At 43.4% G+C, this 12427-nt stretch overlaps 1 protein-coding gene across 1 annotated transcript in view; it reads right to left on the bottom strand.

Moving 5' to 3' along the window:
- The window catches only part of SV2C (synaptic vesicle glycoprotein 2C), a 263022-nt gene that overhangs the window by 121798 nt on the left and 128797 nt on the right, over nucleotides 1–12427 (bottom strand).

The raw sequence follows: 12427 nt of genomic DNA, 5'->3' as shown, positions 1-12427 counted from the left end.
GTGGCCTTTCCTTCATATATCCTAAACCTGTAGGTATACCCTGATGCACTCTCGCACAGCTTATACATCTTCACGCCATACCTTGCCCTCTTACCTGGCAGGTACTGGCGGAATTGAACCCTCCCTTTAAAATGTACCAGGGACTCATCAATAGAAAAACACTTCTCGGGGGTGTATGCTTGGGAAAACCGGGCACTGGAACGGTCTAATAGGGGTCTCCGTTTATACAAACGGTCAAAACTGGGGTCATCTCGGAGTGGGCACGGCTCATTATCAGTATAATGTAAGAAGCGAAGTATTGCCTCATTTATTTATTTTTTTAGGTTCCAGTTCATTTCTGAAGTTGCTTTGAGGGGCCCATATATTAGAAACCCCTATCAAACACCCCATTTTAGAAACTAGACCCCTCAAAGTATTCACAACAGCATTTAGAAAGTTTATGAACCCTTTAGGTGTTTCACAGAAATTTAGAGCAAAGTAGAGGTGAAATTTACTCTTTTTATACCATTTTTTTTATAACACAAAAGGATTTATCAGAGAAACACAAATTAATACTTATTGCCCAGATTCTGCAGTTTAGAGAAATATCCCACATGTGGCCCTCGGGCGGTAATGGACTGAAGCACCGGCCTCCGAAGCAAAGGAGCGCCTAGTGGATTTTGAGGCCTCTTTTTTATTAGGCACCATGTCCGGTTTGAAGAGGTCTTGTGGTGCCAAAACAGTGGAAACCCCCCAAAAGTGACCCCAATTTGGAAACTAGACCCCTTGAGGAATCCATTGTAGTTTTCTTGGGGTGCATGCGGCTTTTTGATCAGTTTTTATTCCATTTTTAGGTGGCGTGGTGACTAATAAACAGCAATTCTACTATTGTTTTTGTATACTTTTTTTTTTACAGCGTTCACCGTGCGCTATAAATGACATATTAACTTTATTCTGCGGGGCGATACGATTACGGCGATACCAGATGTTTATAGGTTTTTTTTATGTCTTATGGCGTTTGCACAATAAAATACGTTTTGTAAACAATCATTCACTTTTTGTGTTGCCTTATTCTAAGAGCCAGAACGTTTTTATTTTTCAATCAATAAAGCCGTGCGAGGACTTATTTTTTGCGTAACGAACTGTATTTTCCATCAGTACCATTTTTAGGTACATGCGACTTTTTGATCTCTTTTTATTCCATTTTTTGGGAGGTGAAGTGACCAAACAATTGTGATTGTGGTACGGTTTATTAATATTTTTTTTTACGGCGTTCACCGCGCGGGATAAATAACAAAATAATTTTGTAGTTCAGGCCGTTACGGACGCGGCGATACCAATTATGTATAGTTTATTTGTTTGTTTATATATTTAAATTAATTATAAATGACTGATAAGGGAAAAAGTGGGACTTTTACTTTTATTACTTTTAAAACTTTTATTTTCTTATTTTTACACATCTTTTTTTAACTTTTTTTTTACTTTATTACTTTGTCCCACTAGGGGACTTGAGGGCAGGAGGCCCTGATCGCTATTCTAATACACTGCACTACATGCGTAGTGCAGTGTATTAGAACTGTCAGCTACTCACTGACAGCAAGCATAGTGGGTCCTGACGTTGTCAGGACCCACTAGGCTTCCGTCTATGGCATAGCCGGACGCCATTGTTTGGTGTCCGGTTGCCATAGTCACCATCGCCGGCCGCTATCGCGTAGCAGGCCGGCGATGGCAGCTTAACCCCTAAAAAGCCGCGATCTCTATAGAACGCGGCTTTTAAGGGGTTAATCAGCGGGGACACAGCGATCGGTCCCCGCTGTAGGAGCTGTGACAGCTGCTGAACAAGACAGCAGCGTCACAGCTCCTGTATGTGTCGGGAGGACGGCCGAAACGGCCGTTACTCCCGAGACGTACTATTACGGCATGGAGCGCGAACGATACAGCTGCCATGACGTAATAGTACGTCAAGGAGCGGGAAGGGGTTAAGGTCCCGTCCAGGAAGTTTGCTCCCCGATTTATTGGACCTTATAAGATCATTGAAGTCCTCAACCCTGTATCCTTCCGTCTGGAGCTCCCCCCATCCTTTCGCATACATGACGTCTTCCATGCCTCCCTCCTTAAACGCTGCTCCCCGTCCTGGTCCCCCTCGAGGATACCTCCTGTTCCCGTTCTCACCCCTGAAGGGGTGGAATTCGAGGTGGCCAAGATTATGGACAGTAGGATGGTCCAGGGCTCCCTCCAGTACCTGGTCCATTGGAGAGGATACGGGCCGGAGGAGAGGACTTGGGTACCTGCCCGTGATGTTCACGCTGGGGTATTGATCAGGAGGTTCCACCTCCTCTTCCCCACTAAACCGGGTCCCCTTAGTAAGGGTCCGGTGGCCCCTCATAAAAGGGGGAGTACTGTTAGGGATCTGCCAGGTACTTCATCTAGCTATACTCCTGGGATTAATCAATCCACACCTGAGGCCAGACCTGTTCGACTGACACCATCTCCCACCAACCAGGGTGGCAGGCTCAGGAGTGGGAGAGCCTATCGCGGCCTGGTCTGTCGGAGTTAGCTCCGCCCCCTGCCCTTTATTACCTGCCCTGTGCTCTCCCTCAGTGCTTGTAATTCTTTTGGATTCCTGGCCCCACTGCTGCTTGCTCCAGCCTGCTTCTGCCGTGCTTCTGCCTTGCTGCAGTTCTGCTCGACCTGCTTTGCTTTGCCCCTGGCTTGCTTCTGTCTCCGTGCCCGCTCGGGTGTACTCACTTCGTCCTGGTCCTGACTGTTCGTTCGCCGCCCCGTTTCCTCGTGGCGTTCCGTGGCTACTGCCCCTTCCCTTGCGTGTTCCCTGTTTGTCTTCCCGTGCACTTAGCCAGCGTAGGGACCGCCGCCCAGTTGTACCTCGTCGCCTAGGGCGGGTCGTTGCAAGTAGGCAGGGACAGGGCGGTGGGTAGATTAGGGCTCACTTCCCCTTCACCTCCTTCCTGCCATTACACCAAGACTGCAAGGATCGACGTGGTAAGATCTAATTGGTATGTCCCAGGTTTTACAGCTGTCGCTGCTAAATTCTGTTAGAGCTGTTTAATTTGCCTACAGAACAGTCCTGGCAGACCGGTGCCAACCTTATCATACCCGTCTCCCACGAAGAGAACAGACCTTGAGAGGCCTTCCCAGGTAGAACGAACCAGATTAGAGTAAGAAAAATTGGTTTGAGACACTTGTCAGATAAACATGTGGAATCTGTGTATGTTTCTGTGAGGTGGAGATGTTCTAGGCGATCAGCTGAGATCAAGGTACAAATCCTGCTGAAAGGGTATCACCAAGTGCAAATGAAATGTACCCAGTAATCACACATCTTCTAGGTGCCCTGTCCATTGTAACAGAGAAGTTTTTCCTTATATAAAGGTGTTTGATGTCATTTAAGGGCCTGACATTATTGTATGTACTTAGAACAACGTTTATAATGTATGCGGATGATGTTATCACCAGATTAGTATTTATTTTAACAATTGACAAGAGTTGGGGGTCCCCAGCAAGTGCCAGTAAATATGAACTAAAAGACTTTTAACACGATGAACTCCATCACTGAGATGCGGCAGGCACAGCCTGAGCCAGTACAACGCGTTTATCATGAACTGACGGCAGTGTCACAATTCTAAGCGGCCGCCCAGACAAGTAACTTGCCAGAGGAAGAGTACAGATGCGGAGGGTTTGATAGTCACAATACAACTCCACTAATCCGCCTACGTGGGATCTCACCCCAGGCTCACAACATGAGGTGCTATGTACAGCCTGATGACGTAAACTAAAGGAGACGGTGTCGGACAGATGAGAAGGACCAAACCAAGTCCTGATGACGTCAGCAAAGATCAAAGTAAAGACCAAAGACCTGAGTGAATCCGTCAGCAGGATCAAGTGTTTTGATAAGTAAGTGACTAGGAGGGGGTAATAATAACTCCCCCACTGGACACCAACGTAGTCTGACTCCACAATTGTGTGGGTTACCCTGAGGGTGACAGTCAGTGAAGAGCAGAAGACAGGAGAAGAAGAAGACGATGGTGTACAGGACTGGCAATGAACTGATGGGACCCGAAACCTGAGGGTGATAGCATTATGATTATTAGTTGAGGCCCTATTGTTTATAATGTCTGAGGTTTATAATTATAATGTGTGTAAATATGCCACGGTGCTGCAAATTACAATCTGAGGAGTTTTATGTGAAGGTGTGAGGTGAAGGTCACTGTGCTGCCCATGACCTGTCATATCTGCAGGGGTAAAGTCCCATTAGGACAGTAAGTGACAGTGCGACAATTATTACTGTTAATAAAAATGTAGACTGGATTAATTATATATATTACAACCAGCAGCGGTTTGTAGATTATATCAAGACAACCATCTTGTATCCAGAGGAGAATAGGGAAAGTTAGGACCACTCAGACACCTTGGAAGTCCAGGTACAAAGGGGGGTTACTCATCAGGAGTAGCTCGTCTCAAGCTGGTGAAGAAATCCAAAACCCCTACCCGCCTCGTTCGAGTGGTCAGTGGTAGGTTGCTAGGCAAGACTCAGGGATAGAGTAATAATATTTTTAGGGGGGACTGTCAGGGATCATTACTATGTATATTGTCTGAAAAATATTATCCTCACACATATGTATATACATTTCAGTTCTTTGTGTAATATACTGATATATATATAACAAGTTCTTTGTTCATGTCGGACACACCTATGGAAGACACTGCCCCCTGGAATGCAAAGAATGCAGAAGAATGTATAGGAAAACTTACAGCAGAGGAGCGAATAGAATTTAAGCAAGCCCCACATCTATAGGGAGGGGCATGTGTCTTCTCTGTGTGTGTTTCTTTGTTCTGAATAAAGTTCAGTTCCTCCTGGCTGACATTGAAGCTGTACCTCAGACATTTGTGTGGTGTACATCTCTCCAGGCATGCCTTCAGCTTTCAATTTACAGAGGTGGTTATTCGGTGTGAAATACGGACCTGACAATAGCTGCCCCCACAATTTAATGCCCCCCATAGCTGCCCCACAGTATAATGACACCCATAGATGCCCCACAGTATAATGCTCACATAGCTGCCCCGACAGTATAATGCCCCCATAGCTGCCCCCACAATATAATGCCCCCATAGCTGCCCCCACAATATAATGCCATCCATAGCTGCCCCCACAATATAATGCCCCCATACAGTGTAATGCTCCCCATAGCTGTCCCCACAGTATAATTCCCCCACAGTATAATGCCCCTCATATAGTAAAATGCTCCTATAGCAGCCACCATATCAGCCCCCATGCACCTCCTCATGCCGCAGGCCCCGTAGCAGCCGCCATGGCTGCTACAGCGGTTGTTACGCCACTGCAGAGAACATCTACAAAGAGCATTTCTCACTCTGGAGGACCATGCACCTCCATGCAGTTCACGATGAGCCCATTCATTTTAATAGGAAATGTGAAATGCTTCATTAGTGTTGTGTTGGTGCTGTAGGAGAATGAAACATTTGTTACCAGGTTCTCACAGCGATTATGGCGGATCACTGGGGGTCCTTGCAGCAAAATGATGAATAGGTTGTTTTTCTTACACTATTTAAGGTAAGGCCTGGTGATTTTGCCCAAAAAATAAAATCTAGATTTTTTTCAACACTTTGGGCTATTTTCGATTTGAATGTCAATTGTTCTTATTTTTTTCCTGTTTTGTTTCCACTAGCGCCAAGAGGGCACTCTGGAGAGAGATTATATTATAGTGTCTGACGTGGGAGCAGGACAATGTGCAGTACCGACCCCACCATGGGGTTTTAATAAATGACATTAAGGCCAGATTCACACGACCGTGATTGGACTGTGAGAAAAGGTCGCTTTTTCAGTCCGTCTGTCCATTTTTCTCATGGTTTTTGTATTAATCCACTGAAAACAGCAGTGCCCATGTAGATAGTGCCACAATGTCCCTGTACATATTGCCACAGTGCCCACATATAGTGACATATTGCAAAAAGTGCACATATAGTCAGTAGGACAGTGCCCATAAAGTGACAGTGCTCACATATAGCGACAGTGCCCATATAGTGCCACCCCCCCAATATAGTGCAACAGTGCCCATGTAGATAGTGCCACACACCCCTGCAGATCACATCACATCATCGTTATATACGAGGAGTCCCTACTTCTGCGCGGAACTGCTGTTCCGTACTGTATCATTTTGTTCGGTACAGAACAGCAGTTTCGTGGGGAAGCAGAGACAGAACAGGGCGGACCAGGAAGTGACGAGACGGCGGAGCGGAGCTTCCTCCTCCAGCACGGCACCACTAACGAATCGATGAGGGCAAATTAATTTGATTAATCGCCCGGCCCTAATTTAAAGGGCTTGTTACATGAACACATCCCCTTTTCAGGGCCTATGATTGATATAGAGGGGAAACAGCTATGTAGTAAGACAATCCCTTTATGTCCAATTGTTGGGCTTCTTGGTTGTGCAACAAATTTACTTACAATGTTAGTACTCAACCTACTTACTGAGTAATAACTTGCCTTACAACTGGTCTACAGCAGGTAGGCAAAATGTATTTTAGAACTAAAGGGATGCCTGACAATACATAGTATTGATGCAGCCAATGTACCGTAACTACCAATGGGGCCTCAGCACAGATTGGCACTCTGTCTCTTTATTATGGATGGTGTGTACCCTTGACAGGGCTCCTTATATAAGGGCTCTATATAGCTAATATACTTTTATTTTAGAATCACTGCACTGCTGCCTCCCCTCCCCCATTGAGTGTCTGCCCGGAACTCTCCTTTTACTGTATGCCTTTCCCATAGTACAGCAGAGTGCTCCATTCCCTCCAACAGCGCTGCAGCTGCATGTGTAGCTCCCTGTCTCACTACCCATTGAGCAGCTCCCACATGACTGGGAGACGTGCAGCTCAAACATAGTAGATAAGAAGAAGCCTGCTCACGTAAAATGGACAGGACATGGGGTGGCATATTACCTGTTATTTATAAGCACAAGGCCAATGATACAGCTCTATAAGCAGGAAGTCTGTGGCCAGTCTGTAGCGCCATTTGCCTTGTCTGTCTAGGGCACCAAAATACCTTGTCCCAGCCCTGCTGTCATATGCAGCTTGAATAACACCACCATGCCAAAATAATATGCAGTATCAAAATAATACTCCCGTTAGATTGGATTCACACACACAGTTTTTTGTGCTGTTAGTTGGCATTTTGTCACAGCATTTTTTTTAGGTAAAAAGTAGTGTGGACAGACTTTAAAGAGGCTCTGTCACCACATTATAAGTGGCCTATCTTGTACATAATATGATCGGCGCTGTAATGTAGATTACAGCAGTGTTTTTTTATTTAGAAAAACAATAATTTTTGACGGAGTTATGGCCTATATTAGCTTTATGCTAATAAGTTTCTCAATGGACAACTGGGCGTGTTTTACTATATGACCAAGTGGGCGTTGTGGAGAGAAGTGTATGACGCTGACCAATCAGTGACCAATCAGCGTCATACACTTCTCCCCATTCATTTACACAGCACATAGCGATATAGCTATATCGCTATGTGCAGCCACATACACATACATTAACGTTACTGCAGTGTCATGACAATGAATATACAGGGTGGGCCATTTATATTAATAAAAATATATAAACAAACAAATAAACTATACATAATTGGTATCGCCACGTCCGTAACGGCCTGAACTACTAAATTATTTCATTATTTATCCCGTGCAGTGAAAAGAAAAGAAAAAAACCGTACCAGAATCACAATTGTTTGGTCACTTCACCACCCAAAAAATGGAATAAAAAGAGATCAAAAAGTCGCATGTACCTAAAAATGGTACTGATCGAAACTACAGTTCGTTAAGCAAAAAATAAGTCCTCTCACGGCTTTATTGATGGAAAAATAAAAAAGTTATGGCTCTTAGAATAAGGCAACACAAAAAGTTAATTATTTTTTACAAAAAGTATTTTATTGTGCAAACGCCATAAGACATAAAAAAACTATAAACATCTGGTATTGCCGTAATCGTATCACCCCGCAGAATAAAGTGAATATGTCATTTATAGCGCACGGTGAACGCTGTAAAAAAAATAGCATAAAAAAACAATAATAGAATTGCTGTTTTTTAGTCACCACGCCACTTAAAAATAGAATAAAAACTGATCAAAAAGTCGCATGCACCCCATGAAAACTACAATGAATTCCTCAAGGGGTCTAGTTTCCAAAATGGGGTCACTTTTGGGGGTTTTCCACTATTTTGGCACCACAAGACCTCTTCAAACCGGACATGGTGCCTAATAAAAAGGAGGGCTCAAAATCCACTAGGTGCTCCTTTGCTTCGGAGGCCGGTGCTTCAGTGCATTACCGCACTAGGGCCACATGTGGGATATTTCTCAAAACTGCAGAATCTGGGCAATAAGTATTGAGTTGCGTTTCTCTGATAAAACCTTTTGGGTTATAAAAAAAAATGGTATAAAATGGATTTTCTGACCCAAAAAAATATGTCAATTTCACCTCTACTTTGCTCTAAATTCCTGTGAAACACCTAAAGGTTTCATAAACGTTCTAAATGCTGTTGTGAATACTTTGAGGGGTCTAGTTTCTAAAATGGGGTATTTCATAGGGGTTTCTAATATATAGGTCCCTCAAAGCAACTTCAGAACTAAACTGGAACCTAAAAAAATAAATAAATTAGGCAATACTTCGCTTCTTACATTATACTGATAATGAGCCGTGCCCACACCGAGATGACCCCAGTTTTGACCGTTTGTATAAACGGAGACCCCTATTAGACCGTTTCAGTGCCCGGTTTTCCAAAGCATTCACCCCCGAGAAGTGTATTTCTATTGATGAGTCCTTGGTAGATTTTAAAGGGAGGGTTCAATTCCGCGAGTACCTGCCGGGTAAGAAGGCAAGGTATGGCGTGAAGATGTATAAGCTGTGCGAGAGTGCATCAGGGTATACCTACAAATTTAGGATAGATAAAGGGAAGGACACCAGTAGTCAACCCCCATAATGCCCACCCCCTTACTGGGAGTTAATGCAAAAATTGTGTGGGATTTGGTGCACCCACTGCTGGACCAGGGTTACCAACTCTACCTGGATAATTTTTATACCAGCATCCCACTCTTCAACTGCCTCGCTTCCAGAAGTCCTGCGGCATGCGGCACTGCTAGAAGAAATCTGAGAGGCCTCCCTAAGACTCTGCTTGGGAAAACAAGAAGGGGTGAGAGCAGGGCACATTCTAGCAGCAACATATTGTGTGTCAAGTACAAGACGAGAGATGCCACACTAGTACCCATGTACCAGTAGGAGGTACCAGTACAGAGACCCCCAAACCAGACTGCATCCTGGACTACAATAGGTAAATGGGAGGGGTGGACTTGTCAGATCAAGTCCTGAAGCCCTACAGCGCCATGTGTTGTGGTATAAGAAGCTGGCCCGTGCACATCATACAGATGGCATTGTACAATGTGTACGTGCTACGTCGATGTACAGGCCAGAGGGGAACTTTCCTGGAATTTCTAGAGGTGTTTATCAAGAACCTAATCTTTAGGGACCAGGAAGGGGGGGGGGAGAGCACCCAGAACTTCTGGAAGCGGGGCCACACACATCATACCAGGGCAACACTTTCCAGGAGAAGTTCCCCAAACTGGCAAGAAGGGAAAAAGTCAAAAGAGGTGCAAAGTCTGCTATAAGAGGGGGATAAGGGAGGACACAATATATCAATGTGACGCGTGTCCCGAAAAACCAGAGCTCTGTATGAAAGAGTGTTTTAAAATTTATCATACATCCCGTGGTTTATAATTTACCCCAATTTTACTTACCCTGATGTACTCATCACAGCTTATCCCCCTCATCTTTCCCTTCTGAGCCCTGCTGTGTGCCCAGGCAGCTGATAACAGCCACATTGAGGGTATTGCCATACCCATGAGAACCAACATTACAGTTTATGGGGTGTATGTCTCCGGTCAAAATGCTCACTACACCTCTAGATGAATTATAAACAAAAAAACCAGCTCAAATAGCAAGTGTGGGGCTGGATGCTTAAGGTATAGCATACTACCCTAATAAGAGAGAGGGCAACTCCCGTATATAATGATATACACTAGAGACAAAAAGGAGCATACTAGCCAGTATTAAAAGAAAATAGTTTTATTAAACATATAGAAACATGTATGAAAGATAAAAAGGTACAGAGCTGGACATGAAGACTCTGAATAGTTACACTAAAACACAACTAGCAGGAATATCTCTATATAGCAGAATGAAGGGCAGTGTACAATACACAGACTAAAGTGAGTGGACCAGTATAATCATGACGCAAGTCATATACAACAGCACTGTAAGACAATAGTGTCATAGGTAGATTTATACAAATACAGTATCATAAACAACAGGTGATGTATGACCTACAGTTACGCAAAGGTCTAGAAGGAGTTACAGACCATCAGATATAAGATGAAAGAAAGGGGATTCACAGACTGCAGCCTAAATAAGCCGAACGTCCACCCACTGATATAACAACTTACCCATACTGAACGATAAATGCAGAGAGTCGAGCTAGTGTGAGTAGAAAAACCCCAACGCGCGTTTCGCGATGTGCTTCCTCAAGGGTGTCGTTTTTAAAACGGGGTCACTTCTTGCGGGTTTCAACTGTACTGGTACCTCAGGGGCTTCTGCATACATGACTTCGCACCAGAAAATCCCCAGTAGGCCAAATGGTGGTCCTTTTGTTCTGAGCCCTCCCATGGGCCCAAACGGCAGTTTATCACCACAAATGGGGCATTGCTGCACTCTGGACAAATTGCGCAACAGAATGGGGTATTTTATTTCTTGTGAAAATAAGAAATTTTGATAAAAAAAATGATATCTTATTGGAAAAAATGTCATTTTTTTCATTTCACAGCTCCATAGGTGCTGTGAAAAAACTGTGCGGTCAAAATTGTAACAACAACCATATTTGAATTCCTTGAGGGGTATCGTTTCCAAAATGGGGTCACTTCTGGTGGGTTTCCATTGCTTTGATACCTCTGGGGCTCTGCAAATGCCACATGGCACCCGAAAACCAATCCAGCAAAATCTGGACTCCAACAAACACATGGCGCTCTTTTCCTTCTGAGCCCTCCCATGGGCCCAAAACGGCAGTTTATCACCACAAATGGGGTATTGCCGGACTAAGGACAAATTGGACAAAAAAATGGGGTATTTTGTTCCCTGTGAAAATAAGAAATTTTGATCACAAATGACATCTTATTGGAAAAAATTTCATTTTTTAAATTTCACAGCCCAATTCAAATAGGTGCTGTGAAAAAACTGTGTGGTCAAAATGATAACAACAACCATAAATAAATTCCTTGAGGGGTGCAGTTTCCAAAATGGGGTCACTTCTGGTGTGTTTCCATTGCTTTGATACCTCAACACCTCTTCAAACCTGGCATGCTGCCTAAAATATATTCTAATAAAAAAGAGGCCTCAAAATGCACTAGGTGCTTCTTTGCTTCTGGGGCTTGTGTTTTAGTCCACGAGCCCACTAGAGCCAAATGTGGGACATTTCTAAAAACGGCAGAATCTGGAAAATACATATTTAGTAGTATTTCTCTGGTAAAACCTTCTGTGTTACAGAATTTTTTTTTAATAAAATTGAAATTCAGCAAGAAAAATGAAATTTGCAAAATGTCACCTCCACTTTGCTTTAATTCTTGTGAAATGCCTGAAGGGTTAAAAAAAACTTTCTAAATACTGTTTTGAATACTTTGAGGGGTCTAGTTTTTAAAATGGGGTGTTTTATGGGGGTTTCTAATACATAGGCCCCTCAAAGCCACTTCAGAACTGAAGAGGTACCTTAAAAAAAAGGCTTTTGAAATTTCCTTAAAAATATGAGAAATTGCTGTTTATGTTCTAAGCCTTGTAACGTCGAAGAAAAATAAAAGAATGCTCAAAAAACGATGCCAATCTAAAGTAGACTTATGGGAAATGTGAACTAGTAACTATTTTGGGTGGTATAACCGTCTGTTTTACAAGCAGATGCATTTAAATTCTGAAAAATGCTATTTTTTCAAAATTTTCTCTAAATTTTGCAATTATTCACCAATAAACACTGAATATATCGACCAAATTTTACCACGAACATGAAGCCCAATGTGTCACGAGAAAACAATCTCAGAAACGCTTGGATAGGTTTAATCATTCCGACGTTATTACCACATAAAGTGAAATCTGTCAGATTTGAAAAATGGGCTCTGAGCCTTAAGACCAAAACAAGCCTGCGTCCTTAAGGGGTTAAAAAACAGACATAATACTGCTATATAGTTCCTACATAATACTGCTATTTAATTCCCAAATAATATCAACATACATGCTGAGATGTTTTTTTTTGCTCTTGGGGTTCCTGTCTTCGGGGACTCCCTAGTAATTGGGGACCCTGGGAAATTGTCCATTTTGCGGCAC

Source organism: Rhinoderma darwinii, chromosome 1 (assembly GCF_050947455.1).
Source record: "Rhinoderma darwinii isolate aRhiDar2 chromosome 1, aRhiDar2.hap1, whole genome shotgun sequence".
Lineage (NCBI taxonomy): Eukaryota > Metazoa > Chordata > Amphibia > Anura > Rhinodermatidae > Rhinoderma > Rhinoderma darwinii.
The sequence above is the reverse complement of the archived record's forward strand: the minus strand, read 5'-3'. Positions and strand labels throughout refer to the sequence as shown.